The sequence below is a fragment of the Lepus europaeus genome, chromosome 11 (assembly GCF_033115175.1).
Source record: "Lepus europaeus isolate LE1 chromosome 11, mLepTim1.pri, whole genome shotgun sequence".
NCBI classification, from domain to species: domain Eukaryota; kingdom Metazoa; phylum Chordata; class Mammalia; order Lagomorpha; family Leporidae; genus Lepus; species Lepus europaeus.
The window spans coordinates 48,863,013-48,888,023 of NC_084837.1; the positions used below are offsets into that span (position 1 = coordinate 48,863,013).

Here is a 25,011-nt window from a genome sequence, read left to right on the forward strand (position 1 = left end):
ACTTAGAAAACTAGAAAGTTTTTTTAAAAACACAAACTATTATCTCAAGCATTACATTTCACTCTCAGCAGATATTCACAGATATTCACAAACTTTTTTGTATTGTTACAAGGACACATTAGACAGTCTCACTCTGTGACCAGAAAATATTTGTGTATTGCTATTTAATTATTTGAATTGCCTATAAAAGGTTTCACTTAAAAATACTCAAGAAGATTAGATTATTTTATTCCCATGAGACTGAATTAGTGTATAGGCTTATTGAGCACTTAGTGAAAGACACTATGCTTGGCCCTAGGAACATAAAGTGGAAATATCTAATATCTGACTTTTGGAAATTAACAGTTTGAATGCATATAGCCAAATAAATACAATTCTATATAGGAATAAGGTTTGTGGATTTAGTGGATATATAGCCAGACAAGACTGAAAGGATCAGAAAAATGCTCTTCTACATGGTGAAAGCACATTGGTTTTTTTTTTTTAATTAATTTACTTATTTGAAAGTCAGAGTTACAGAGAGAAAGACTGAGAGACAAAGAGAGAGAGATCTTCCATCCACTGGTTCACTCCCCATGAGGCTACAATAGCCAGCACTGGATCAGGCCAAAGCCAGGAGTTTCTGTCGGGTCTCCCACTTGGGTGGCAGGGGCCCAAACACTTGAGTCATCAGGGAGCTATACTGGGAGTGGAGCAGCCGGGACTCAAACTAGCACCCATATGGAATGCCATCATCACAGGTGGTGGCCTAGCCCACCAAGCCATGACACCAGCCCCAGCACACTGGGTTTTGAAGGATGATTAACAGAGCTTACCCAGGTGACCACCTCTGTGAAGTAGACATCCTGAAGATATTCCAAACAGAAGCAGCACCAACAAAGAAACCAAAGGCCTTAATGCATTTGACAAATCACTATGACTCTAACACCACTGGTTTGTATTTTGGGGGGAAATAGGAAATGGAAAAAGAGAGAAAGAGAGAGGAAGAAGTAAGACTAAGTCCAGATATTGATACACTATGCAAAGAAGAGCAATATGCATAAATCATGTGATAGAAATGTTTTAAGTATTAGGGCCCATGTGATGAGAATAAAATTTGTCTTGGTTATCTTTGGGAATAGAGTGACACTAGAAGCAGAAGAACAGTGTGTGTGTGTGGGGGGGTGATTATTGCACTGATACAGGCTAGAAATAATGAGGTCCTTAGATAGGAAGTGAGTCAAGCTTTTTTAGAGGAGATCTGATTACTGATCAGATGGGCTAACTGAAAGAGAAGAAAAAAATTAGGATTATGTTCACATTTTCTGACTATAGAAACACACTGGGCAAAGATCTAGGAACATGGCCTGAAAATATGAGCGGATCTTTTTTTTTTTTTTTTTTAACATGCTCCTAAAAAGAAGAGACACATGAGGCTCAAAATAAAATGAATGATGATTCTTCGTTATGGTTGCTTATTTTTAATTTATCATTTACTTGATAGAGAGCCACAGAGACAGAAAAAGAACGAGACCAAGCCAGAGAGAGATAATCTTAAATCCACTGGTTCATTCCCCCAAATGTCTGCAACAGCCAGGGATGGACTGGATAAAACCAACAGCCTAGAACTCCATCAGGTGTCCCACAGGGGCAGCAGAGGCCCAAAGGCTTGAGCCATCATATGCTGCCTCTCAAAAAGCATATTAACAGGAAACTGGATTGGAAGTGGAAGACCTGGGACTCAAACTGGCAAGACAACATGGGATGTCGGTACCCTAAGCAGCAGCTTAACCTGGTACATCAGAATGCCCACTCCCTGACTGACAATTCATAAACATGAAAGAATCTTGTGAATAATACATTCACATAACCCTATCAGGATTAAGTGTCTGCATTTCCATTTTAGATGTTAGCAATAGGAATATTCCTTAATTCTTTCAGTTTGCTTTCGTTATTTTAGAGGTCTTATTATAGTCGGCCAATTTTCTTACGGCTTTAATCTGAAATCATTGAATAATTATGATCACAAACACTTAATATCATTGAATATGCACAAGTTTCAAGTGCTTAAAATACATAAATCCATTTACTAATCAAATCCTATGACAAAGGTTATTGGTGTTATCTCTAAATAAAGGTACTAAGGCATGGGGGGAAGTTAATTGACACTCCTGATGTTGTACAGAGAGTAGATATAAGAGCCAGGAAACAAATATAGGCTATCTGGGACCAGAGGGTATGCATTTGGCTGCTATACCATTAAAGGCAGATTATAGGAAAGGGACTTTGTTACAGTGGGTAAAGCTGTAGTACTGAAGCATTACTTTCGCCAGTCTTAGGGTCAGAATCTAAGACTCTTAAAAGCCTTTCATGTATATACCTCATATTCTGTATTAAAATGTGAATGGAATATTCTATTCAGGGAGGGATATAAAGAATAAAAAGCAGGCTGGCACTGTGCTATAGCAAGTAAAGCCGCCACCTGCAGCCCCCAGCATCCCATATTGGTGCCAGTTCAAGTCCCGGCTGCTCCACTTCCAGTCCAGTTCCCTGCTAATGTGCCTGGGAAAGCAGTAGAACATGGCCCAAGTACTTTGGCCTCTGCATTCACATGGGAAACTTGGAAGAAGCTCCTGGCTCCAGATGGGCCCAGCCCTGGCCATTGTGGTCATTTGAGGAGTGAATTAGTGGATGGGAGATATATATATATATATATATATATATAGATATAGATATAGATATAGATATAGATAATATCTATATATATATATATATATGCCTCTGCCTCTGCCTCTCTGTAACTCTGCCTTTCAAATAAATAAATACATCTTAAAAAAAAGAATAAAAACACACAAACCTGAGTTCATATCCCAACTGGACTTAGGAACACAATTGCCTAGTTTTAAATATCCATGAGTTGAGTGACTATGGATGAATTGACATCTATGGTTTTCATTGGCTATTCTACAAATTAAACATAATATGACCTACCATACAGGGATGTGAGGAGGATTCAGTGAAAAAATGACCTGAAATACTCATCCACATTTTCATCATACAATGTGTCATCACTATTCTCAGCACTTTACATATATGAATCCATTTAATGCTCCCAACAAGCTTATGAAATCAGTACTGTTTTTTATTTTCATCCCAGTCTTACAGATAAGAAAGCTGAGGCACAAGGAGATGAAATAACTTGAGTAACCAGCAGCCTAAGTGGCTCTAACCCTTCTCCCCTTGCCCTCAATTGTCTTGCTATACTGACACTCGTATCATCCATATCACATAGGTATATTTAGACAACCTTCCTGCTTAAATATGGACATTTGCATGTTTGTGTACAAAGTAATTTCATTCTTTTTCTGATATGACAGAAATAGCTCCTGAAAGTAGATAAAAACTGGCTTAATACCAGTAAGTGAAATGGAAGAATAAAAGATCTTAAAAACCAGTTATGAAAGAAAAAGTAGAAGAATTTCACCTCTTCACGATAATCAACTGGAAGCCACTGCTCACCAACAAGTACACAGGTCATCTTCATAACTGACTAGTTGTGGTGACTCAGTCCACTACTGACCATGGAAGCTGTTATTTCAAAGAGCTATTAACTCAAAATAAACCTGTTACTGCATAGCTATGTTAGTATCTAGCTTACATAACCAAACTGGTTGAGTGTGAAGTCTGACCTCCTCTTTGTAACCATATGATTTTGGACCAGTCATCTCTTTCTCTCCCTCTACTTCCTAGGGATGAAGTATGGATTAGAGATCATCTTAAATCCCTAAAAGCTCATCTGTTCTGGAATTAGCACTCAGGAAATGGTAGCAACTATCATTATTATTTAAAAGAAAAAAGCTAGAGAACTTTTTTTTTTTTTAAATCCAGTCCCTAGGACTTCTTTTCCTGTCCAAATAGATCATTGATCGCTTCACTTCAAAACCAATGATCATATTCTGTTTTAAGTCTCACAGGTTCTAATCTCCCAAAGAGTTCAAATAATATTATAATTCAATATGAGTTGGTGTTTGTGCAGTCCTTCCTCTTTGTACTTTCCTGACATTTTGGATTGAATTTACTCATTAAAGCTGCATATCTTTTCACAGCAAGTTATCTTTGCAATTGAGAATTACAGACCACAGAAATCAGGTCAATGAAAAGTTCTAATTGTACTCTGCTATCTTCCTTACACACCTTCCTTTATAATTCAGTACCTCCAGATGGGATCTCAGAACTGCTGGATGACTTCAGCCCATCAGCATTTCCAGCCTGTCTTTTACTATTGGAGTAGGGTAAAGGGTCAGCCTTCCCCAAAACATCCTTGTCTCTAAACCTCAGTTGTTTAAGACTTGTCCTGAATAAAAGCCCATAGTGCATTATTTAGAATATATTTCAGGCAAATAAAATGTTTACACCCACAGACTGAAAATGATCTTCACACATCAAATGAAATCTGATCAGTTTACAACCCAACGTGAACAGAACTCCCAAATTAGGCACTTCCAAATGCAGCACAGCAAACACTGCCAAGCCAGCAGTGGAGAAATCAAAGCCCCTCTAAATCCTCCTTCCACGACATATAAAATATTCAGCAGTGTAGAGGTCAAAGACTAGGAGGGGGAAAAGGTATAAAAGAAAAGTAAGATAGCTGATTTTTTTTAGTATGAAGAGATATAACTTAATTATTCTTTTATGCAGAAAATCCTTTTGGCTGTACACATGAATAAGAACACTCAAGACAGCAACATTTTTCTTATAATTAGAAGAAATTATGATGTCTTTTTTGAAAGGCAGAATTTTCCTTATCATGAAAAACAATGTTCTTTATCATCCTTACTTTTTATTAGAGCCTTCAAAATGAGGTTTTCTTGAACCTCTTGAAATAAATCCATTCCACTTTGAACTGCCGGAACTAACTATTAAAATGTAGCCTGATTCATTCTGAGAAGTAGCCACATGCTCACTTGCCTGGGATAATAATGACTGCCAGGTGAATTATAAAGAACACTGAATGCCTTTATCCTATGACCTGAACTGTCCTGAGATAGAAACTGTATTGATCACCCTTTTTAATAGGCTGACATGCCTCATCTTTGCCTTCATTTATTTGTATTTCCAAGTATTTGTTAAGTGAGACAATGTGCAAAGCATTGGGGAAAAGATTACATTGGCTGCAGGGGCTGCAAAAATCAAGCTTAGCCATGCATCATGTGTAAGTATTATAATAATCAAAGAAATGAAGGGGATTTTTTTTCAGACAGAATTTGAAAGCATTTGGAAAGCTAGCAATGCTTTTTAATTCCATGTCAACTCTTCACAAACACAGATTGCACAATTCTGACTTGTTATTGTCAACTAATGAAAATATTGACACCAGGGATGCAAAATCACAGGGCAAAAGCTAATCTGCTTGCCAGTCTACACTGAATTGTGGAAGAACTTTTTAGGGTGCTTTTCACAGCATCTGGTTCATGGTTTGCTTTAATACTGGGGACTCACTCTCCCATGTACAAACTCAGTGTGAGCAAGGCTTCAATCCTTTCATTGTTGCTTTATTATTTTCTTTTGCATTGGTTTTCCTAATTAACTTTTACTTCTGTTTCTCACAAGCCTGAAACATCCTTAGATGATCTGAAAAGAGGAAGAAGGGAATGAATTAAATGCCTTTCCAATAGGTATGCCTCTATGAGCTCCCATAAAAACTCATGTTTATCCCCAGCATGTTAATATTTACATTAAAGTGTAATCGCCTATAATTGTCTGCCTCCTTCTATTAGGTAGTAAGTTCTTGGAGGGAAGAGGCTGTTTTCTGTGTATTCTTTTAACTTTAACCATTTAACAACCATGTTTGATGCTGTAAATAATTTCTAAAAGAAGAACTGATGTTCCTTCTATTCTACCCTATACCTTCCACATTCATCATATTTATGCAGATTTGAATCTTTATAGAGCTCAACCACATACAAGACTCTGTGCTACCTACCGCAGAACAAAAAGCAAATATGAACACTGAAATAGTGTTAAGAGAAAAGGATCAAATGCCCAACATGACTGCACCATAGGCCCATGAACATGAGCTGCAAACGTGTAACGAGGGAATTTACAAGGCAAGCGATGAAGGCCATTTGGCTGAGGGGCAGGGATAGTTTTCCTATAGGAGATATTATCCACAGTGGGCCAGAGAGGCTGGGTAGGCTTTCATCAAGAAAAGATAGGAGCACAACAATGTACTTGGGGTGGGGAACAACTACTCCCACTAGAAGGGAGTCCAGGAAAGGCTTAGGACTTGGAATTGCTACTTTGGTCTGGAGACTGGAGTGGAAGTTGAATGAGAATACATCATCAAGGTAACATCTCAGCAGCTAAGCAACCATTGAAATTCAAGATAACAAATATTTCTACCTGAATTAACTTCAGAAGCACTTACTGGAGAACTAGAATGTTGGAAGACCCAGATGGGCTTCTCTTTTAAGACAAGAGACAGTTGTTCCATGTCTCTGGCATTCTTCACAGGATGAGAAATTTAGGTTATAAAACATATAATTTAGCTGCAGACAAAAGTCAGAAGTAGATTCCCATCTCCTATTTGCATATTCACCCACAGGGTCAGAGGTTTTTCAACCCAAAGCAACCCGATCAGAGTATCTGCAAATAATTTTGAAAAACTTTTAACAGTTTGTACCAAATTGCTTTTTATGTAAAGGTATCTACAAATGTGTTATTTATTGCATAATTAGGAAACTCAGAACACTCTAAGGATACAAAATATAATGTGCCTATCATTAATTATCTGCACTCTATTATTTGTGTGCATATTGATAAACAACAAGTATATCAACCGCCAAATATGAGTCAGGTTCAAAACAAGGTTGAGTTGATTGCGAAGCAGACCGAGACAGATTCCTGCTCATGAATAGTTACAACTTGGGATTCAAGAAAGAAAATCAACAGTGGAAGACGTTTGGCCACTATGGAGCCATACATTACTTCCCCAAATACGAAAACTAGAAAATCACTTGTTTTTGACAATCAAAGACAGGTTATATATGTATTCACAATGCACTTTATTAAAATCTTTGATTTTTATAATAAGAAAATGGTAATATTTAAAAATTATAATGTAATATTTGGGCCCAGAGGACAAAACAATTTGATTAAAAGCACCTAAAGAAATATTTCAATGAGCAATCAAGAGAACTTGGGGCCGGAGCCGTGGCTTAACAGGCTAATCCTCCACCTTGCGGCGCCGGCACACCGGGTTCTAGTCCCAGTCGGGGCACCAGATTCTGTCCCAGTTGCCCCTCTTCCAGGCCAGCTCTCTGCTATGGCCCAGGAGTTCAGTGAAGGATGGCCCAAGTGCTTGGGCCCTGCACTCGCATGGGAGACCAGGAGAAGCACCTGGCTCCTGCCTTCGGATCAGCGCGGTGTGCCGTCCGCAGTGGCCATTGGAGGGTGAACCAACGGCAAAGGAAGACCTTTCTCTCTGTCTCTCTCTCACTATGCACTATGTCAAAAAAAAATAAGTAAAATTTTCATTAAAAAAAAAAGAGAACTTGGTGGAGAGACAAATAATAAAAGGAGCAATTCTTTGTCTCTCAATAAAGGTAATCCTTGAAGATAAACATATTATTATAGAAGTAATTAAGAAAACACTGATTTGTCTCTATTTTATAGCAATATAAAACAAATCCAGCTCATTATTGATCTGATAATCTGCTTTTGGATCTGGGTCACAGGGTTTAAAGAAAGTCACGCTGGTTGACTATATTCTCATGACTGCCAAGAATAGAGATATCTTAAGAATCACTAAATGACCATTTCATATTTCTTCCTTCCACTTTTAACAGCCTGAGTTCTGTATGTAGCCATACATATAAACCACACTTGTACCTAATTTCTTTTAAAACAAAATCCCAGTGGAAAGAACGGGGCCATCAAAGAAGGAGGTACCCTTCTCCGAAGGGAGGAGAGAACTTCCACTTTGACTATGACCCTATCGGAATAAGACCAAAGTCAGCGAACTCTAAAGGCTTCCATAGCCCTGGCAACTCATGACTAGAGCCTAGGGAGATTACTGACGCCATGAACAGGAGTGTCAAATTGTTAAATCAGCAACAGGAGTCACTGTGTACTTACACCCCATGTGGGATCTGTCCCTAATGTGTCGTCAAAAGCCAAGTGATGCTATAACTAGTACTGAAACAGTATTTTTATACTTTGCGTTTCTGTGTGGGCACAAACTGATGAGGTCTTTACTAATTATATACTGAATTGATCTTCTGTATATAAAGAGAATTGGAAATGAAAAAAAAAAAACAACCTGGTGTTAAAATGGAAATGGCATAGAAAATTAATTAATTTGAAAAAAAAAATTATGTAGGATCTCTGTCTTTAATGTGCTGTACATTGCTATTTAATGCTATAATTAGTAATCCAATGGTAGTTTTTTCACTTTGTGTTGCTATATGGGCAAAATGTTGAAATCTTTACCTAATATATACTAAACTGATCTTCTGTATACAAAGAGAATTGAAAATGAATCTTTACATGAATGGAAGGGGAAAGGGAGCGGGAAGGGGGAGGATTGCGGGCGGGAGGGAAGTTATGGGAGGGGGGAAGCCATTGTAACCCATGGGCTATACTTTGGAAATTTATATTCATTAAATAAAAGTTAAAAAAAAAAAAAAAAAAAACAAAATCAATCAGTTCTGATGCAGGATGAATTCTATGTAGCCCATTCGGTAAGAGTTTTCTGTCATCATTTTAGCAGGTGAAACATGTTATTGAGAATGCCATTGTTTTCTTGCTATCAATACACAACCACCTCTTAGGAGATTTCAACAAAGGGTCTTTGTAGTTTGCCCTTTTGGGCAAATGGCTGGATCCTAAGGAGTTAACATACTTTAAGACTTGAAAGAGAAAAATGTTCCTAGCAAAAAAGGCTTACAGCTAAATAATGAGTGCCAAGGTTGAGGCTGCTCTTTCTTGCTTTAGTGCTAGAGCTGCATTATTCACAACTGCCAATCAGCTAATCTGAAAAGAATTTGTTCTTTACTGCATTTCTCCTTTATTGCTCCCACCCCACTGGTCTGGTGTACATTGCCTCCAGCTAGGAGGGTTTAGAAATAGCTCCTAAACAGACAACAAATGCTGGACCGTGAATCGAAGGGCAGCAGACACCGTGGAGTGAAAGGGCTTTTGCTCACCCCCATTTCCTTTTCACATTTAGCCTTTGCTACTGCAGCCCTGAAAAGCCCAGACTATTGCAAAAGGAGAAATTGCCTGTCAATTTTTGAAAATTCAACACTGAGCTGTTACTGAAGATTCAGAGTACAGGACTGGTTGCAGCTCCCTGAGATACTGGTGGTTAAAAAGAAAAGAAAGAAAAGAACTTTCTAACTGTAACTCAACAGGAAATGAATTTCAACCAATGAGAAAGTGGCCACTGCACAACCTGAGTGCAATTGTATATGAGGTGGGGGAGTCAGACATCATGATTTACTGTTGAAACAAAGAGCTGTGCACGTAAAATGAAGCTCCATGTTTTGCAATTATCCTGACACTGACATTTTGAGTATCCTTATAAACGCTTGCTTGCTGCATTATTATGCCAAATGTGTGTGTGCATGTACATGAGCAATGTTCGCAGACATGAATATAGATTCACATGTAAATAACTGGAGATGTATCTTTTAGCCAAGCAAGAAGTAGTATCTTGGAGAACTTGATTAATGCCCCAGGGTACTTTTTTCCCCTTGGTATATTCATGAAGCACCAGTTAAGAATGTTGGAATTTATGTAGGTCTACTGGGGAGTAATTATCACTCGATGCATTAGCAGTGAAAAAAATCAGAGATCGTTGCCAGCTCCCCTCACTTGCAAAGCAAAGCTAAACGTTCTCCCAGACTGAGTCTAACGGTTTTTGTTAATTTCTTGCACTAATTCACCAAGTGGCCATACAGGTGTGTCACTGGCTGCAGGTGCTGAGGAAGAGCAACATAGAATGGGAATCAGAGATACAAGAGGCTTTTCATTTTAAACTAGAAAGTTCCGCATGACCAGGGGATGTTAAGCGGGCAGACTCACAAGTAGGTAAAGGTGGCTTGGGCTTGAGCTGGTTTGCTTTTAGCACTAGTGTTCATTCTTGAGCTGAAGTCCATGCACCTGTTCAGACTGTAGGGGCTGGCTGGGCTGGATGGTTAGTAAGGCTAACTCATACATGTGCTGATTCTATTTCTAATCCCACACCAGTGCAATCCAACACTTGCAAAGCAGCCCCAGCACAGCTCTCAGCCCCAGGACCCTTGCACCTTACTAATCAGAGATGCCTAACCAGGTACCCAGCTCCTCTCTCCACTACTTCCCTGCCATGTTCAGCCAGGCCTCATTCCCTCCTTCGCCTCAGACTCATAGATCTGCTTCCTGCCTCTCCACTAAATTCCGTTTTGCTCCATAATGCTTCACTCTCCAAGGGAGCAGGGTGTGAGTTTGCGACCATCAGGCGTTCAGTGGCACCGCAGCCCACAGGCCACTGTACAGTCAGAGCCACAATGCGGACCTGAGGAGTAGGGCAACAGCCAAAACAGATGCAGCATCCAGTTGTCAGAGCATGGAAAAATAATCGAATCATTTAACAGACCCAATGGCGCCTAACATGGCATGTCATTTTATTTTTTAGTCAGAGACAATTCATTTGTTAAGACAGACCACCGAAAATCCAATGCATCATTTTGTCCTCCTGAAACAATGCCCCTCTCCTGCCGCCTTGGTGATGAATATGTAATGCCAGCTAAATGTGACTTTGTTAGACAAGAACTGTATCCATGTGACTTAGATGCACATGCAGACATGTGCGCTTGTAAATACTCTATCTAGAGAGGTAAGAGAGTGCGAAGAGAAAAGGGAAGGGGGAGGAGAGCGATGGCGCGCGCAAGTGAGAGCGCATGCGCACGAGCACTGTAGCCAAAAAAAAAAAAAAAAATTTTTTTTCAAAGGACTCACTGCAATGCAGTTTTACATACAGGCCTGTAGGAGCAACCGGAATGTTATTAGACCATAAAAGCACATCAGGCTGATTTATGGTTTCTGATCAAGGTTTCTGTGAAAATTACTCTGCATCACCGGCTCAAGGTGACTGCTACCATTAATGTGTGGAAAATAAATGAGATGGGGAGGCCGATAGCAGGGGAAGGAAAGGAAGCTCCGAAGCCGTTTATACAGCACAGGTTCCCCATTTTGCTTTACAGTGCGGAGAAGCCTGTCATCAAAATGATTGCTGTGGGGCAGAAAAGGCAATTCTTGGTAATTAGATCTTATGGCATGGAGCAGGGGCTTTCTCATATCGAATGTATCAAGATATTGGGACCTGCATACCATCTTTTCCGTTTTCGTCTCATATTCAGATAACGAAAGCCTACATTTAGGGGGAAAGTATTGTAACACTGTTTTCCTGACTCTGGTTTTATACATCTCATTCATTCCTCTTCTGTTTCTCCTGACTCCATTTGCTACTAATAGTATCCATCTCCTCCAAATAAATTCTCTTTCAAATGTGAGGCTTTCCAAGAGAACTGATTTATCGGGAACTAGTTTACATGCTGTCGGATTACCACCATAGATTTCCAGTAGCCTTCCCATTGCTGCCTGTTTGTAATTCAACACCAAAGCATGCCATAGAAGGGTGTTGTGCTTATTTAGATGGAAGCACACACCATAGATCACAAGATTCTCGTACAAGATAGTTGCCAAAAAGGTAGAAATGCTGTTTCCTGAAAGAATGCCATTCTCCTTTTGCCTATACTCAGTATCTCCATAGTGATTTGTATCTGGGGATTATAATCCGTTTCTGATTTTGACTCCATATTCAGGTAACTTTCTTGCTGGCAGGACATTAATGGTTTTAACCATACTATCCTACCTGGATAAAGGTAAGGAAAATGAGCACTGGCTCAACTACTGTAAGTAACTAGTTGTTTTGTAGTGGCTTCGCTATGGACAACAGGGAAGATGCTAGGCAATGCTCCAAACCTCTTTGGTTTCTTGGTTTGCTCAACTTTACACAAATAAGACATTTTCTATAGCACCGTCCAACACTATTTTTTCTTATTTCAAATTCTTCCTCATGAACCACATTTTTCAGGGATTCAACCCATCACTACCAATACCCTAGAAACAAAGAAAGGGATTACCTAATTCTGCATCTTATTCTCCCTTCTCTTAACATACGCTTACATATCCACTAGCTTATATTTGTAGACACACTTTGTTTGAAGGAGCACATTTTTTTTTTACAGGCAGAGTTAGACAGTGAGAGAGACAGAGAGAAAGGTCTTCCTTCCATTGGTTCACCCCCCAAATGGCCGCTACAGCCAGTGCGCTGCGCCGATCCAAAGCCAGGAGCCAGGTGCTTCCTCCTGGTCTCCCATGGGGTGCAGGCCCAAGCACTTGGGCCATCCTCCACTGCCTTCCCAGGCCACAGCAGAGAGTTAGACTGGAAGAAGAGCAACTGGGAAAGAATATGACGCCCCAACCGGGACTAGAACCCAGGGTACCAGTGCCACAGGTGGAGGATTAGCCAAGTGAGCCGTGGTGCCGGTCTGAAGGAACACACTTTAAGACAGGAAAAAAGCCAGAAAGTCTGGCACTGAATGGGCATCCTGAGGTGACCATTTCATTTTCTGATGAAAAATTTAGCTCTGGGAATAATTATTAAACGCTACATGGAGAAGAGGGAGCATGCACATGTACACCAAAGTAAGGCATCATCGGGGTGCAGCCAGCCTGCTGTTACCTGACGGCCATGACACAGCTGAATGGAACCATATCCATGTGTCTCACTTAACGTAGAGTCATCCCTCTATTTAGATAGCTTCACTTAATTTGTCAGAAGCCACTATGTATAGCAAAATACCCACAATTTGTTAGGTTTTCTTTTTAGCTTCAAAAAGATAAGTTGAGCATTAGGAAGATCCATCTGTAAACTTGAAGGCTAATGGTTCAGCATTTGGAACACAACCACCAATGAGAAAATATGAATGCTACAGGAAAAATGAACTACTTTCTTGCTTTACAAAATACACAAACATTTTTAATAAGAAATGGGTAAGTGGTTAATCACAAATATTCCTTTCTCCAAAAAAAAAAGCACCTCTCAGAAATCTGTCCTTTTGATGACTTTAATGTAATCTGTGGAGTTTCTATGGCCTGTTTCAGCTATACAACCTGATCAGTATTTCAATATCTGCACTAGGCTTGGAGAATTTTCACTTCCAAGTATATTATTACCCCCTGTGTCATTCTGCCTTCCCTGACCAAAGCCTCAACATCTTCAACTCCCTCTTTTCCTCCCTTCCTCCTGAGAGAGTATATTTAAGTGTTGGGAGGAAAGATCATGGAAAGACTACTGAGAAAAAGAACTGTAACTTTCAGCCTCATAGAACATATTTGGGAAGACCTCAGAGTGTGACTACCCTCATGGACAAGACATAGAAAGAAAAGTAGCAATACATGAGTATCTGATTTATCTCAGACTGTGGCCTTTGCCCAGCAACCTGCCACTCTGAAGTCAGCAAGTTATCCTCAGCATTGCTCTGGGTGGATTAGAATCAACTGCTTTTGCTAATAATAAACACTGAATATCTGACTTCCCACAGAAGGCTTTAGTTTAGTCGGCTCAGGCTGGTCTAGAATATTACCACAGACTGGATGGCTTATAAACAATAAGAATTTATTTCTCACAGTAGAAGTTTGAGATAAGAGTGCCAACACAGTAGGGTTCTGGTGCAGGCCCTCTACTGTCTCACTGAATTCTCATATGGTACAAAGAAAACAAGGTAGCTCTCTAAACTCACAGACACTTGTCCTGGGACACAGCATGGTTCAACTGTCTGCAGTGCCAGCATCCAATATGGGCACTAGTTCATGTCACAGCGGCTCCACTTCCAACCCAGCTCAATGCTAATGCACCTGTGAAAGAAAGATGATCCAAGTACTTGGGTCCCTGCAACCACATGGGTTCTCTGGATGAGCTCCAGGCTTCTATCTTTCTGTCTTTGACCAGGTCCAGCCCTGGCCATTGCAGGCATTAACCAGCAGATAGAAGACTGATCTCTCTATATAACTCTACCTTTCAAATAAATCAATAAATCTTTTTTTAAAAAAATGACACTCATCCCATCCATGAGGTCTCCATACTCATGACCTAATTATTTCTCAAGGGTCACACTTTCAAATATCATCACACTAGGGCTTAAATTTTAACAGGTGAGTTTTGAGGGATCACAAATATTCAGTCCATAACTGACACTTGAACCCATCATGTAGCTGAATGAATGACAGAAGTAATCTGGTAGCATATATGAGTGCATTTGAGATAATGAGTCAGATTGGGAATGGCTTTTCTTTCCAACAAACACATCAGCAGTCTACTCTCCTACTCTCCTTTACCTCTAGGCAATAGGCAATATAGCCAAATGACTTAAACCTCAATGTTTCACCATGGATGGAGCAGACAATATCTCCCTCCACAGAAACGCTGCCTTTTCTTTCAGAAATAAAATACTTCTCTTTCTCTTTTCTTTATAACAAAAGACTTCTTGGTAGGAATGCTTTAATTTAGGGCAGAGGATGGAAACAATTTGCCTCTCAGACTTTGTACCCAAATCCCCAGGCCCATATATTTCTTCAGAGAATCAGTGCTCACACAATGGTCTGTGTTTTTGTCAGTTTTGCTGTAAAAGTACCCAGCAATTTTTTTAAGTACTATAATTTTGAAAATTTCCACTTATTGCAGAAGACATTAGCTAGTGGCCAATCAGAAAAAAAGATTTAAGAAGAATGACATAGCCCTTTAATAAGAAGATCAAAATCTTTTCAAACATTACATTATAAAAACAGTTTACCAAAAGGAAGATTTCATTTTCTTTGTGTTCTTTGCTCAATTGAGTAAACCTCTGTAGAAAATTTTTCCAGCTATGTAGCTCTTAATGCATGCAATAGAACCTTTCTGAAATGCATCAGCTTTCACAGAACATGAAGATACAATACCACCATTATCCATTTTTAGGACAGTGTACTATAGCAGATTATGAAGCTACAAGATTCAACATTTTGATACACAAACTTAACTTTTCTTTCTTCCTTTGTTGCAGAAGTTTAAATTTAAAGTTACATGCTCCTGGCTTTCAAGGAGAAGGGAATCTATGTTGTTGTTGTTGTTGATTAACTTTGGTTATAAAGGTTCAGCAAGATGTGTTATAACAGAACCTGAGAAGCAGTGAGGTATGATGGAGAAGACAAAAGAGAAGGAGTCTGGGAGCCAATGTTACGGCATAGCAGGTAATGCTGCCACCTGTGATGCTGGCAACCCATATGGGCACCAGTTCATGTCCAGGCTGCTCCACTTCTGATCTAGCCCCCTTTAATGGCCTGGAAAAAGCAACAAAAGATAGCCCAAGTATTTAAGCCCCTGCCACCCATGTGGGAGACCCAGATGAAGCTCGTCGCTCTTGGCTTCAGCCTGGTTGAGCACTGGGCATCACAGCCATATGTCTCTCCCTCTCTCTCTCCCTCTTCCCTCTTCCTCTGTAACTCTTTAAAACATATTTATAGAGAGAGAGAAAGCAGGGATCTAGATACTTCTTAAGTATGACCAAAGACAGATATGCTCTAGAGACTTGCCTTCAGCTTTTTTCTTATTTAACACTCTCCCTTGTACCACAATTACTTTAAATATGCCATCAAAATGTAAGATTCCCAAATCAATATATGTGCCAATTTCTCTCATGCATATAGATGCATATTCCTTCAGACTATTTGAAACAATGTATGATTAAGTCCCATTACAAACTCTCTAGTTACTTTATTTGTTCAGAGTGGTTCAATCCAAGACCAATTACATGACTCTCAAATTCAAGTTTTCTGAGTCAGCTATTGAAGGGAGTTGTGGTCTGATCACATCATTCCTCTTCTAGTCATTCAAGTACAGAACTTCAAGTCACTTATAAATGTTCTCTCACCATCATCTGCACCTTGTTACAAATCCTGAACCATCCTCCCTCCACAAATCTCTTTTTATTAATTCAGTAATAGTGTTACTCTGTGCCAGTGTCTTTATATGCTGTTCCTTCCATATTTTTCTTCTCTTAGATGCTTCTTAAGTTCAGGCCCCATTGCCTTCAGCTTAGATTTCTTTACTACATTCCTTCTGTCTATGTTTGTATCAAACTACCCCCTACAGTTTTGCCAAATAAATATTTCTTATTATCTTTAGATTAGATGAATCTGTCCCCAAATGAATTAGTCCTTACCAAATAAAATGGATAAAAGAGAAAGGAAAAATGGAAACTAGCATGTTGATAGGCACCAAAATCAAGTCAGAGTTATCACTGTTAATGAAAAAATCAGAGTTAATAGTCCACTGGAAAAATCACAATGTCCATGGCAGACTCAGGATGCAGCTCATCGACAGCACTTGTGTTTCCAAAAGCAATAATCAGGTTCCCAATGTGAAGCATCAGAAATACAAAGTTAGAATGACAGGTAACTTGCAGGTATCAGGAGGTGTGATCAATGCTGAACTCCACTGGACTTAGGGATAGAGATGCTGAGTTTAGATACGCCATGCACTTTATTTAGTCTGGTGAGAACTTGTGTAAGGTTTTGTTATCAAGGAGAAAATTAAGTAGGTCTACTCTTGTAGAACTAGGGGGGGAAAAGCAGACTCTGATAATTCAATCGTTCTTCTGTTTAAAATATTCTATGGCTGCTTATTTTGTTAATCAATGAAATCTTTATGCTCCACACTGTACATTTCTACCTGGCATTCAACAACTTCCCATTAATACATAGTCACCTATTAAACTTACAGAATGCCTACTCTTTTTTACTTCATGCCTTCACAGTTTCTTCTCCAAAAATGCTTTCATTTCTTCATTGGTAGTATTCAAAATTCTATCTAGTATTCAAGTACTGGCTCAAATCCCACCTGTCACCCCAAAGTATTACTGAACCAGACAAATGGAAAGAATTGCTTCCTTCTCGTACTTTGAACTTCTCGGATGGTTTATTTTCTTGCAACCAAATCCTAAAGATCTAACTAAATGCCAGCACATGGTATTCAGAAGCAAACAAAAAAAAAAAACCATTAATTTTGTTTTGCACTCTATCTTATACTACGGATATTTTGTACTCACCTAGTCCCATCTATGAAATTTTACGCATCTTTTCTCAGACAGGGACCATGAATTAACACATTAGTCCTTTATGAGGCCTATCACAATGCCTTATATGAAACAGGTCTCAATCAAGATTTATCAAATTTACCAGATTATCTCATTATATAATTAAATTATATAGCTCAATATTTAAGCATTGTCACTAACTTTATTGGGGCACATTACAGCAAATTGTCATTAATGCTTGCATTCAAATGTCAGTGCTACAGTCCCCCATGTGCTGAAGGTTTGATATTTTTGCAAAGTTCCCTTACTCCAATATTTCTGAGACTCTTCAGCAGTGTGGAAATGTATCTGTGAATCTGTCTTGATGGCTACTGAGTATGATTGCTTCCTAGAACAGATCAGGCAGCACAGGTACCATGTTTACTACTAAAGATCTATTCAAGGCTGGAATTCTATCTGCCACTCTACTGTTGCCACTGCCATACTGGGATATCAAAAGTCCTCACCACTGCTATTTGACGTAAGAAGGAACCTTTTTTCTGCAGCATGCTTAACTGATAGTGGTAGAACATAGATGGGAGTAAGTCCTTTAATTAGACAATAGTACTGCAAACTTTGTAGCAGTTATCAATAACTATCACCATCACAGCTAGTAAAATCACAACTTTGCAGCCCAGGATTAGTCCCACAGAGCTATTCTGCATCTATATCTCTAGTCATGCCACTGGTTTGGTGGGTGGTAGATTACCACCACTGTCACCAGTGTTCCCACCAGCACTATATGACCATTGATAATGCCATCCCAAGTGGTGGCTATAACTGGTGAGCCAATGAGCCTTGCCTCTCTTCTTGCTAGTGCACACTGCAGACCCTGGAACCACTTGCCATGTCCTGCTGCTGGATTAAGCCAATGACTGGCGCATTATAATATAGTTCTCCACTCATTTAAGCAAGGGTGATATGGTGAGGAGCCAAATGATGGTTCTCTTTTATGTTCCTTATGTGGATCCAGCAAATATGTATTTCAACCTTTATATGGATGAGTATATAACTATTATCTCAACCTTTATATGAATGAGTATATAACTATTATCTTCTGTAATTCACTTTTCAAGTCTTTTTTCACTACCTTGGGTTGAGTTTGGGTGTCAGCCACCTAGGTATTCTAGAGTAAATACTCCTTTCTTCCTTCACTCCACTTTGTCTGATTTACTAGTTCAGTCTTTTGTTTTGACATCTTTCCCAAATGTCCTGTTTCATTTCCAGAAAAGGCTTCCATTAAAGTTCCACTAGTTAATATCATATGTTAATATACCCTTGCATTTCATTGATAGTTAAGTGCAACTCTTATCTTATTCATGAAATCTTCCATCTCAGTATAAATTAGTGAATACAAATGACCAGGGGTGGAGGGCCTGGCATCTGTGCTCTCTATCCAGACCATCTAAGATATTACTAACTCACCAGTAATTACTACAAGTCATAAAATGTCTTAATAATCCTTTAAATCATCTAGAGAAATCTAGGGAATTTGGAAATTTGACTATTCTAATATGTAGCTATTCAGCAGAGTTCTATTCAGTACGTATATATAAGTAAACCATCAAGGCTGCAGAAAGTATCCCCTAAAAGTAGTTAAGGCAACAATTCATGACATTCAGAGAGGGTCTGCAATAGTGCCTGTTCACACCAGACATACTGGAAACTTCTGTTGTTCACTAGCCAATAATGTAGAATTTACCATGATCATTCTCAAATCAAATGCATGAATCACGCAAAAAAGCAGGAAAATACCAACAATAAAGAAAATCCTCAGTTAATAGAAATTTATACAGACTTTGCACATATATTAGAATGATCAGATGACATGAAATGGTTATTTTAATAGGAATTCATACATTCAAAAAGGCAATTGGAGGCATGAAACCTACAAAGAAATTCCAATCAAAATATCAAAATTTTGCAGGTGAAAAGTATAATATCTTTGATGAAAATTATAATGGGTGTGAATAACAGAAGATTAGAAAATGAAGAAAAAATTGATGATTTTTAACACATAAAAATCAAATTCATCAAGGTAAAACACATTATTTATTAAAAACAAATAATGACAAATCCATAGAAGATGCATATTAAGAAAAAAAACTGCATAAATTTGAAAACATTCTTGCACCAAAATAAACTTACCTAATTTCATTTTTTATTTCTCCTTCTATGCGTCATTGGAATTGCCAAAAGGGAAGGTAAGGAAAAAATGTCTGAAATTTTCCCAAATTTGAGGAAAACTGTAAGCCCATAGAACCACAAATCCTATTGAATATCAAGCACAAGAAACAAGATGAGTGCTTGCTTTGGCAGAACATATGCTAAAATTGAAATCCTACAGAAAAGATTAGCATTGTCCCTGTACAAGGATGACACACAAATAGCTGTATGTCAACAATTTTGGAAAACTAGATGAAATGAATAGATTCTTGGCCGGCGCCATGGCTCACTAGGCTAATCCTCCTCCTTGTGGCGCTGGCACACCACGTTCTAGTCCCAGTCGGGGCACCGGATTCTGTCCCGGTTGCCCCTCTTCCAGTCCAGCTCTCTGCTGTGGCCTGGGAAGGCAGTGGAGGATGGCCCAAGTGCTTGGGCCCTGCACCCCATGGGAGACCAGGAGAAGCACCTGGCTCCTGCCATCGGATCAGCGCAGTGCGCCGGCTGCAGTGAGCCAGCCGTGGCGGCCATTGGAGGGTGAACCAACGGCAAAGGAAGACCTTTCTCTCTCTCTCTCTCTCTCACTGTCCACTCTGTCAAAAAAAAAAAAGAAAGAAATGAATAGATTCCTAGATGCACACAATCTACAAAAATTGATTCCTGAAGACATAGAAAAACCTAACTAGACCAATGAACAAAATAGAAATTGATTCAGTAATTAAGCCCTTCCCAACAAATAAAAGCCCAGGGCCAGACAGCTCCACTGATGAATTCTACTAGACTTTTAAAGAAGAAAAATTTCCATTTTTTATCAAGCTATTCAAAAACAATTGAAAGGGAGGGAATCCTCCCAAACTCCTTCTATGAAGCCTGTATCACCTTAATCCCATAACCTGAAAAAGATACAACAGAGAAAGAGTTACAGACCAATATCCCTAATGAATATTGATGTAAAAATTCTCAACAAAATATTAGCTAATTGAATCCAACAATACATCAGTAGGATCACTCACCTGGATCAACTGGGATTTACCCCTGGTATGTTGGGATGGTTCAACATTCGCAAATCAATGTTATAAATAACATTAACAAATTGAAAAACAAAAACCACATGATTATCTTAATAGGTGCAGAGAAAGCATTTGATAAAATCCAACATCCTTTCTTGAAGAAACCTTAAACAAAATGAATATAGAAGGAACATTCTTCAACAGAATAAGGCAACTTATGACAAACCCACGGCCAGCATCCTATTGAATGGGGAAAAGCTGGAAGCATCTCCACTAAGATCCAGAATCAGACAAGGTTACCCACTCTCACCACTGCTATTTAATACAGTTCTGGAAGTTTTAACTAGAGCCATTAGGCAAGAAAAAGAAATCAAAGTGGTAGAACTTGGAAAGCAGGAAATGAAACTATCCCTATTTGTAGATGACATGATTCTATATATTCTATATATAGGGCATCCAAAAGACTCCACTGAGAGACTATGGGAACTCATAAGAGAGTTTGGTAAAGTGGCAGGATATAAAATCAACACACAAAAATCAGTAGCCTTTGTATATATTGACAATGTCATGGTTGAGGAAGAATTTTTAGATTAGTCCCATTAACAATAGCTCCAAAAATAATACTTTGGATTAAATTTAACCAAGTATGTCAAATATATCTATGATGAAAATTACAAAACACTAAAGAAACAGAAGAAGGCAATAAAAAATGGAATAATCTTCCATGTTCATATATTGGAAGAATCAACATCATCAAAAGTAATTTACAGATTCAATTCAATTGCAATAAAAATACCAATGACAGGCCAGCGCAACATTTCACTTGGCTAATCCTCTGACTGCAGCACTGGCACCCCAGGTTCTAGTCCTGGTTGGAGTGCTGGATTCTATCCCAGTTGCTCTTCTTCAAGTCCAGCTCTCTGTTGTGGCCCAGGAAGGCAGTGGAGGATGGCCCAAGTGCTTGGGCCCTGCACCCGCATGGGAGATCAGGAGGAAGCACATGGCTCCTGGCTTTGGATCAGTGAAGTGCCCCTTCCACAGCATGCTGGCCGTGGCGGCCATTTGTGGGGTGAACCAATGGAAAAGAAAGACCTTTGTCTCCATCTCTCTCTCTCTCTCTCTCTCTCTCTCTAACTCTGCCTGTCAAAAAAAAAAATACCAATGACATTCTTTGCAGACCTAGAAAAAAATGCTAAAATTCATATGGAAACACAAGACACCACAAATAGCTAAAGCAATGTTATACAACAACAACAAAGCTGAAGGGCATACTGAAGGATAGTTATAATCAAAACAGCCTGGTAATGCCACAAAACCAGACTTTTAGACCAATGGAACAGAATTGAAACTCCAGAAATCAATCCATGCATCTACAACCAATTTATCTTTGAGAAAGCAGTTAAATCAAGCCCTGGAGCAAGGAAATTCTCTTTAATAAATGGTGCTAGGGAAACTGGATCTCTACATACAGAAGTATGCAACTTCTTCCTTACATCTTACACAAAAATTGACTCAAAATGGATCAAATACCTAAATCTATGACCAAATATATCAAACTATTAGAGAACAATGGGGAAACTCTGTAAGGCATTAGCATGGATGAAGTCTTCTTATAAAAAACCTCAGAGGCACAGGCAATCAAAGTCAAAATTTACAAATGGGATTACATTAAGTTGAGAAGCTTCTGCACTGAAAAAGAAATAATCAGCAAAGTGAAGAGGTAACCAACAGAATGGGAGAAAATATCTGCAAACTAGCTAACTGATAAAGAGTTAACATAAAGAATCTATAAAAAAGCTCAAGAAATTCAACAAAACAATCCAGTTAAGAAATGGGCAAAGGACTTGAACAGGCATTTTTCAAGAGAGAAAATCCAAATGGCCAACAGACACATGAGAAAATGCTCAGGATCACTAGCAATCAGGGAAATGCAAAATATAAAGCATGGTGAGGCTTCATCTTATTCCAGTTAAAATGTCTCTCATACAGAAATCAAAAAATGACAAATGCTAGGAATAATATGGGGAAAATGATAGCTTGGTCCACAATTGGTGGGAATGTAAACTAGTGCAGCCACTGTGGAAGACAGTCTGGAGATACCTCAGAAATATGAATCTATACCTACCAAAAGCAATCAGCAGATAAGTTATCTGTACCCCCATTTTCATTGCAGCATTATTCACAATAGCAAAGATATGGAATCAACTCAGATGTCCTCCAATGGTTGACTGGATAAAAAAAAATTATGGTATATATACACTATGGAGTACTTTTCAGCTGTAAAAAAAAAATGAAATCCTGTCTTTTTACAACAAGAAGGATGCAACTGAAACCACTATACTTAATGAAATAAGCCAGTCCCAAAAATAGATATCATGCTTCCCCGATCTGAAGTAACTAATAGAGTATCTGAAATGCAACATATTAGAGTGAAAGAGACATTTTGAGATACAATGATTGTTTATAGCCCTTGTCTCTTCCAGTTCCATTGAGGAACAGTGTTTTGTTTTGTTTTGTTTTGTTTTTCTTCACATTATTTGTTGAACTCTTTTATTTAGTGTAGATATAATCATTAAGTAAACTGAAAATGGATCTTTGTAAAAATCAAGGGTGTGGGGGTGGGTGGAAGCTAACACTGTAGCACAGAAGGTTAAAGCCTTGGCCTGCAATACTGGCATCCCAATATTGCCAGCTCGAATCCCCGATGCAGCACTTCTGATCCATCTCCTGATAATTCACCTTGTAAAGCTGTGGAGGATGGCCCAAGTCCTTCTGCAGAAGACGCAGAAGAAGCTCCTGGCTCTGGACCAGCTCAGCTCCAGCTGCAGCAGCCATCTGGGTAGTGAACCAGTAAATGGAAGGTATCTCTCTCCTTCTCTCTCTACCTCTCTCTGTGACTCTGTTTTTCAAATAAATGAAATCATTAAATATATTAAGATTGGGAATATAAGAGGGAGGGGGAAGAAGGGTTGGACCTTGGGTACAAGAGGGTGGGGGGGGTTCCTCACTGTGCTCCTAAATACATACATATATATATATATATATATATATATATAATACATGAATCTTATATAAATTAATTAAAATTAAAGCAAAGAAACATGATGAAAAGTATACCAAGACACACATAATCATATTGCCCAAGACAAGCACTTAATAGAAAACCTTAAATGTGTCCATGTAGGTGGAGGGGGAGACATGTTACACAAAGAGAAACAGATGTGGGTGACAGGGACAGCAGATTTCTTGCTGAAAATAATACAAATAGGGAAAGAGTTGAACAACGTCTTTAAGTACTGACGTTAAAACAAATAAACCTGTCAACACAGAATTCTGTACTTAGCAACATGTTTCTCAAAGAAAAATAAAGGGCTTTTCCAAAACACAAAAGCTGAAATTATCACCAGCAGACTCACAATGTAAAGAGAAATCTTAACGGAGGCCTTTAGGCAAAAACGAAATGATCCCAGATAGAAATATGGATCTATACAGAACAAATTAGGACAATGAAATTAGTTGTCAAGTGTGTAAATATGTAAGATATTTCCTTCTATTTAAATGCCTTTGAAAGACTATTTAGACAAAAAATAGTCCAGTATGTTTGTATTATTATAACATGAATAGAAGTAAAATATATAACAGCAGTATAGAGACTGAGAGTAGAAAAACAAGACCATACTGCTATGAGGATTTAATACTCTTTGTAAAGTTATATAGCTCCATTTGAGCTGGTATATGTAAAGATGAATGCTACCAGCTAAAATGATAAAATGGACTTTCAAAATGTTTAGTTATAGACAAGATATTAAGGCTGGTAGTTAAGATCCCCCATCCCATGTTGAAGTACTTGGGTTTGATTCCCAATTCCGGCTCCTGACTCTAGCTTTCTACTAATGCAGATCTGGGAGGTAGCAGAAGATGGATCAAGTAACTGAGTTCTTCCCACCCATATTAAAGAACTGGATGGAATTCCCAGCTTCACATTTTGGCATCAGCATAGCCCCAGCTGTTGCAGGCATTTAGGGAGTAAACAAACAGATGGGAGTTCATTCATTCTCTTTTTCTGATCCTTCAATAAGTTAGTAAATACATTTTCAAAATACTCAGTAACCCAGAGGTAAACAGAAATAAAAAATAATTGAAAAAATTTAAAACAAATATGATTTTAAATTTATCCATATCCATAATCATATTGTTGGTTCTCCTTGTCTGAATAGCATCAATTGCCAGGAAGAAATTTTCACATTTCTTTTTAAAAAAAAAGACCCAACTCTAAAAGAATTGCACATGAAATTACAAAAAAAACTAATACAGTTTTACAAAGGAAATATAAAGTGGTATACTATATATAAACACTAACCATAAGAAGGTTAGAGAAACTATACTCACACTGACTAATCGAGGGCCAGCACTGTGGTCCACAGGGTTAAGTCACTGCCCACAATGCCAGCATCCCATATGAGCAGTTCAAGTCCCTGCTGCTCCATTTCTAACCAAGTCCCTGCTATTTCACCAAGGAAAGAAGTGGAAGATGGCCCAAGTGTTTGGGTCCCTGCCACCCACATGGGAGACCAGGATGGTGTTCCAAGCTCCTGGCTTCAGTCTGGACCAGCCCTATGTGCTGTGGCCATTTGGGGAGT

At 38.8% G+C, this 25,011-nt stretch overlaps 1 non-coding gene across 1 annotated transcript; it reads left to right on the forward strand.

The window, feature by feature from the left end:
• The first annotated feature begins 19,501 nt into the window (after positions 1 to 19,501).
• LOC133770657 (U6 spliceosomal RNA) lies at positions 19,502 to 19,608 on the forward strand. The gene has a single exon (XR_009867365.1). It is a non-coding gene; the product is annotated as a U6 spliceosomal RNA (small nuclear RNA).
• The last annotated feature ends 5,403 nt before the right edge of the window (positions 19,609 to 25,011 follow it).